The following is a 7,053-nucleotide window of genomic DNA, read 5'->3' as shown; positions in this document are numbered from 1 at the left end:
TTATGTATCTTTTCCTTCTTTTGTAATGTTGATAGATATTTTTCATTTTAAATATGAGCACGCTACTTTAAATGATAGAAATGATATATTGAAGTTATTATAAATGTTTATTGAGTATGATTAGACATTTATTATATGTTACATTATGAAAATTGACGTTATTTAACTATTTAGAATATTACTCATGAATGTATGACTTGTTATAAGAACGGTAGTCATCCTTCTGAGTAACATTCCTCTGTTACTCACCCTATCCTTCCCATTTCAGATTATTCTGCTTTTGAGAACTTTTTCCTTAAGGAGTCGTTCAAGGAGGTCCCTGAGGAGGAACAAGTCGATGTTTTGTTGTTGTCATCTAGTTGAGGATTAGTAGAGTATTTTTAGTAGGTTTTGATTGTCAATAAGAAATATGTTAGTCTAAGAAATTTTTGTAATCCAATATATTATGAGATTGAAGGTTGGATTATGCTTGTGCTTGATGACAACTCCTACTAACTCTATATTTGTATAGATGTTAGTTACATCTTATACGAAAATAGATTGTATGGACCCCTATTTATAGATTTTTTTAAGTGTTTTTTAGATAGAGTTAGTGTTTAATTAGAAGGATAGAATTAGAGTTTAATTAGAATTACTTTAGATAGTTTTATAGTTTGATTAGAATTCTTGTAAATAGAGTTAGTGTTTAATTAGAATTACTTTAGATAGTTTTATAGTTTGATTAGAATTCTTTTAAGGTTTTGATTTTTAGTCTCACTTGATTGACTTGACTTTAAGATTTTGACTTGAGTCTTACTTAATTGACTTTAATTAAGATTTTACTTCACATTAATTAATATTTTAATTATTAATTTCAGAATTTTTAATTATTAAAATTGTAAAATTATCGATTTATCCTCGGAGAGGACATTTTATGTTTTAAGTCGTTTTTTAATGCTCCAAACTGTTTTGGAATGGGTTTTTCATAAGGAATTCAATGGAAATATTTGTTTGTGTCATTTATGAAATTTTACTTGTGAATTGGTCGTGAACTTTATGAGGGGTATTTTCATAATTTTATCAAATTTTGTGAAAATTGACGAAATGATTTATTTGATTTAGATTTATTATTTTATGTGTTTGAAAGGGTTTTCCTAAGCGTAATGTAGGCTCTAACGATATTTTGATATTAGGGGTATTTTAGTAATTTTGTCATTTTTTAGGGATTTTTACCGTAAAGCTTCTTTTTGTCTACAAAATGATGATTTCTATGTTTTTGAAGTCATATTTTCCTAGCGTAGTGTGGTTTCTACAGTTTTGTTCGAGATACCTCATCCGAATTTCTAAAATATATCTAGCAACAAAATATATCATTGAAATAATCATTCATTAGTAGGAACCGTCGCAATCAGGTTGACGAGTTGATTAATTAGGCAAATGCAAAAATTAGGTGTCTACAGATGCCCCTCTTTGACAGAGGGTTGAAGCAAACTAGATAGCAAATCTATTGTGGTAGATAGTGCGATATCTGAATGTCAAAGCTAGTGACAATTCATTTTGCAGCCTGATTTAGCAATTCGTCAGGCTGTTCGGATCCTTGAGGGTAAAACTCTCCTCGAACTAAAATTTGTTAGGTCCTTGAGCGCGGGCTCTCACTGACAGATCCTTGAAAAAATTCTCCTTAACTAATGAAACAAATGTGTAAGTACGTGCACTTAAAATCTAAGATAAATTTCAAATAGTTTAAGTGAGAATTGAGTAGAATCTGAGCATAAACTGAGTATAAACTGAGCATAAACTAAGCATAATCTAAGCATAATCTGAGCATAAACTAAGCATAATTAAGAGAAAACCCTAGGTGGCATCTGAACGTAATTTAGAGAAAATCCTTAGCAATAATTGAGCATAATTTTGAGAAAACCCTCCCTCGACAGTATCTGAGCATAATTTTGAGAAAACCCTCAGCAGTAACTGAGTATAATTCAGAGTAAATCCTCGACAGTAACTGGGCATAATTCCAAGAAATCCTCGGCGGTATCTGTGCATAATTCCGAGAAACACTCAACGGTATCTCAGCATAATTCCGAGAAAATCATCGACGGTAACTAAGCATAATTCCTAGAAAACCCTCGACGGTAACTGAGCATAATTTCGAGAAAATCATTGGCGGTATCTGAGCATAATTTTAAGAAAACCCTCGGCGGTAACTAAGCATAATTTTAAGAAATCGTCGGCTATAACTAAGCATAATTCCGATAAACACTTGACGGTATCTGAGCATAATTTTGAGAAATCCTCAGCAGTATCTAAGCATAATTCCGAGAAAACCCTCGACGGTAACTGAGCATAATTTGGAGAAAACCATCAGCGGTAACTAAGCATAATTCCAAGAAACCCTCGACGGTATTTAAGCATAATTCTAAGAAACCCTCAGTGGTATCTGAGCATAATTTCGAGAAAACCCTTGGCGGTATCTGAGCATAAATTCGAGAAACCCTTGACGATATCTGGTTAAGTAAAACTGAGAAGGAAGGAATGAATCAGAGAAAAAATGATTGAAAATGAATCTAGAAAAGAGTGATTGAATCTAGGGATAAATAGATCTGGGAAATAATGATTGAATCTAGAAAAGAATGAATGACCTATCTCCTATTCTAGGTCAAAGGGTACTAAGTTAATCTCTGGGCGCAACCAAATGTGAGATCAGAAACGCTTCTGTTTAAACCTTAAGATTTTTCAAAATTTTTAAATTTTAACTTCTTTTTAACTTCAAGGGTTTTCAAAAAAATGCTATTAAGAGGGTAACCTTAAGTTTGGGATTCCTTTTATCTTTAAGATTAACATTGCTCAAAAATAAAATGCCCCTAGTTTGACAGGAAACATGACATTGGAGATAATTGAACACATCATGCAAAATTAAAAAAATGCCCCTAATATAAGGGGAAAACTACATATTAGAGGAAAAAGAAAATGCCCCTTGTATGAAGGTTTGAAATATTTGATTACCACAAGCGCAATAAAAATCCAACTTTTAATTTTGATTAATTTATTAAAGATTTTGAGTCAGGCTCAAGAGAACAAAATATTTTCTCTTGAGACTCATCGTAAAATGCACCCTTCTCCCCATTGATTTACTTGGGAAAACAAAAAATTTCAAATCGATCGTAGACAAGATACTTGTGGCTTCTGAGTCTGTGCTTGATTTAAGTTAAGTATTGAACTTGATTATTCGGACTTCTGATGTTTCAGTTCGAACCGCTCTTAGCTTTTATACTCTATGAAAATTTTCTTCTGTTTTTTTTTTGTTACTCTAACTTTTGCCTAGATTACCCTTTCAGATTTTCAAACTAGCAAACATGCTCTAGCTTTTGCCTAGATCATCTTTTCAGGTTTTCAATTTAATAAGCTTTTCTTTTTTCTTTGCTCTGATTGTTGTCAAAGTCGTCCTTTCAGATTTTTAACCTTATGAGTTTGCCTTAATTTTTACGTAAGTTGTCCTTTTAGGTTTTCAACTTAGTAGGTTTTTTATTCTTTCTCTTCCCTTCTGAACTTTTGGAGTTACTGTCCGATCATGCTTTACTACCTTCCTTAACTTTTTCGCACCATACATATGAGGACTTTCATGGGTAAGTTTAGGACTGGGTATTAAAAGAAAGGAATTTTAATGCTCAAAAACCCGAATGCCCCTTGTGTGACATTTTTTCTTTTTCTTTGAACTTTCTTCCCTATTTGACAGTATATTTATTTTATTTTACTTTTTTTTTATTTTTTTAAAAAGGGAAATATATATATTTATTTTGATGTGGTCCGGCCTAAAGTAACTTCTCAGGTTACCTACGTACCCCAGACTTTTGGGATCAGACCAAAATATAGTTCAGATTTTTCCCTCCCCTAGGTTAGGTGATCGGGCTGAAAAAAAATAGTTTTTTTTTAAAAGACTGTAAAGGGCTGAGAAATGAGATATTAAATTGACTAACAGAAAAATTTATTCGGCCAAAGATGGCCTCCTTAAATGTAGTACCGCTTGATCTGGTTAAGGTTGGTTGGTTCTGGTATTCTCAGCTAATGGAGGAGTCTTCTGTGAAGGCTTATCATGAAGGCTTTGAGGCTACTCGACTCCAATACGAGGAAGAAAAAAAAAGCATTGATGGTGAGCTAGATGGACGATCTTCTCGAAGTATACCCTACCGGAATGTTCCTTGGACTGGGTGTTTTGGGCGTACTCCTCCCTTTCAATTAGATAAGGAGAGGAATCCCGTTGCTATCCTTACTCGAGCCCCTGGGGATCTTATGGAAGTTGGTGCTACCTTAGACTTGAACCTCGCTCAAGCAACAAGTTCCTTGGCTTAGCTTGTTGATCCACCCCCTGTCCAACCATCCATCCTTGTTATCATCGAGGATCAAGACGGAGTCGCTGGTCCCCTTAGTACTGTTGAAGAAGCAGATCCTTCTGCTGCTCCTGTTTCCACTATTCAGCCTTTCTTTGAAGGATAATTTGTTCTTTATTGTTGTACTTGTGCTTTCTACACTTATCCTTTCCTCTGGGATTTTTTGTAATTTCTCCTTAACTATTAATGAAAAAATTTTCTTTTTACATGCACTGCTGTCTCTATATTCTCTTTTTGCTAATTGCACTATTTGCATATGCACTGGTTAGAACAACCCCTACGCATACTGAAAGTGCTAACTATTCAGATACTTATGTGTTGCTAACTGCTCTACATGCTGCTCACTGCTCAATCATACTTTTTGCTCGAGTGTTTATACTGCTAACTGCTCTTGCACGCTGTTAATTGCCCAATCATATTTTCCTTCTACTTTACTTCTATTTGACTTTCCCCTAGGTTCTACCTATGGTAGGTATAACTTTTGGTATAACCTTGTAAATGGTTCCTAAGCTACTACCCTTGATTAAAGCTTTGACTTTGATTTCGTGCAATACTGTCCGAGCTAAGCTACCCGTGCAAACAATAATCTCAGCCATTATCCCTTAAGAGGGCTCTGCTCTTCTCTCAACTATAAACAATGTACACTGAACTGACTACTTAAACGGCATCCTGAGTCATTGTCCTTGAAAAAGGCTCTGACTCTGCCCATGCTACGATACAATCTGAACTGTACTGGCTATGTAATCGTCTATCTAAGACACTGTCCTTGAAGAAGGCTTTGACTCTTCTTATACTCTGCACTACAACACAATTTGAGCTGCACTGACTACGTAATCTGCAATCTAAGTCACTATCCTTGAAGAAGGCTCTGACTCTTCTCATACTCTACATTACAACACAATCTAAGATGCACTGACTGCACAATCAACTATTTGAGTCACTGTCCTTGAAGAAGGTTCTGACTCTTCTCATATTCTACACTACAACACAATCTGAGCTGCATTGACTGCGCAATCAGTTATCTGAGTCACTGTCCTTGAAGAAGGCTCTAACTCTTCTCATACTCTGCACTATAACACAATCTGAGCTGCACTAATTGTGCAATCAACTAACTGAGTCACAGTCCTTGAAAAAGGCTCTGCCTCTTCTCATACTCTGTACTACAACACAATCTAAGCGGATGTAGACACCCCATTTTTGCACTCGCCCGATTAATCACGTCAACCTGATCGTAACGATTCCCAATGATGGATGTTTATTCCAATGCTTTATTTTGTTACCAGATACGTTTCGAAAATCCGGATGAGGTATCTCGAACTGACAAAACCTTAGAAACCACGCTACGCTAGGAAAATACAACTCCAAAACCATAGAAATCATCATCTTGCAGACCAAAAAGAAGCTTCACGATAAAAATCACTAAAAGTGACCAAATTACCAAAATACCCCTAACATCAAAACAACCCTAGAGCCTACGTTACGATTAGAAAAACTCATTCAAACACATAAAACAACAAATCGAAATCAAATAAATCATTTCGATAATTTTCACAGAATTCGACAAAATTACGAAAATGCCCCTCGTAAAGTTCACAATCATTTCACACAAAAAACTTCATTAATGACACAAACTAATATTTCCATTGAATTCCTTATGAAAAATCAATTCTAAAACATCCTAGCACATTAAAAATCGACTTAAAACGCGAAAAGTCCTCTTCGGGGATAAAACGATAATTTCACAATTTTCATAATTAAAATTTTCAAAATTAATAAATAAAATATTAAATAATTAAAGTGAAACATTAATGAAATTAATTTAAAATTTTAAATTAAAAAAATCGATCAATCGGACTCTCAAGTAAAATTGTTGAGGGTTCGTAAGATATTTCTTTAAGGACCCCTCCATTTGGGGGTCCAAAGAATTAAAGAAATAATGGAGGAGGGTTCTCCAAAAAATTAAAGTCAATCAAGCAAGACTAAAGTCAAGGTATTAAAGTCAATCAAGTGAGACTAAAGTCAAAATTAAAGTCAATTAAGCAAGACTGAAGTCAAGATATTAAAAGTCAATCAATTAAGACTAAAGTCAAAATATTAAAAGTCAATCAAATAAGACCAAAAGTCATAATAGAGTTCTAATTAAATAATTACTCTATCTAATAGAGTTCTAACTAAAAAATAATTCTACCTAACACAATTCTAATTAAAACACAATTCTACCTAAAACAATTCTAACTAAAACACAACTCTAATTAAAAGAACTCTAATTAAATACTAACTCTATCAAAATCAACCCTTAAAAAAATTCTATAAATAGAGGTGCTCACACCCTATTTTCGTATCAAGTCATAAACCCTAAGAGAAGTAGGTCTAAAAGTCCCCATAGCCTCCCATAAACCTTAATTTTGGAGCCTCAACTCCTTACCTAACATTCCTCCTTCGATTTTAGCCTCAAAAACACATAAAAGTCCTTCAAAAACACCCTAAAATCCATAACAAACTTGAAGAATTCAGATCTAAGAAAGAAGAGATACCTTGCCTCGGAGATCGAAAATCAAATCCGGAGACAGAACGAAGCAAGGGAGTACGGTACAAGGAGCTATTTTTACCGGATCTGAGGGAACAAAATCTTTGCTATCGGAAAGGTATAACTTTTTTTTATTATTTATTTTTATCTAGGTTTTTA

Source organism: Akebia trifoliata, chromosome 13, assembly GCF_017979445.1.
Source record: "Akebia trifoliata isolate Shusen 1 chromosome 13, ASM1797944v1, whole genome shotgun sequence".
NCBI classification, from domain to species: domain Eukaryota; kingdom Viridiplantae; phylum Streptophyta; class Magnoliopsida; order Ranunculales; family Lardizabalaceae; genus Akebia; species Akebia trifoliata.
Note: the sequence above shows the minus strand (reverse complement) of the source record.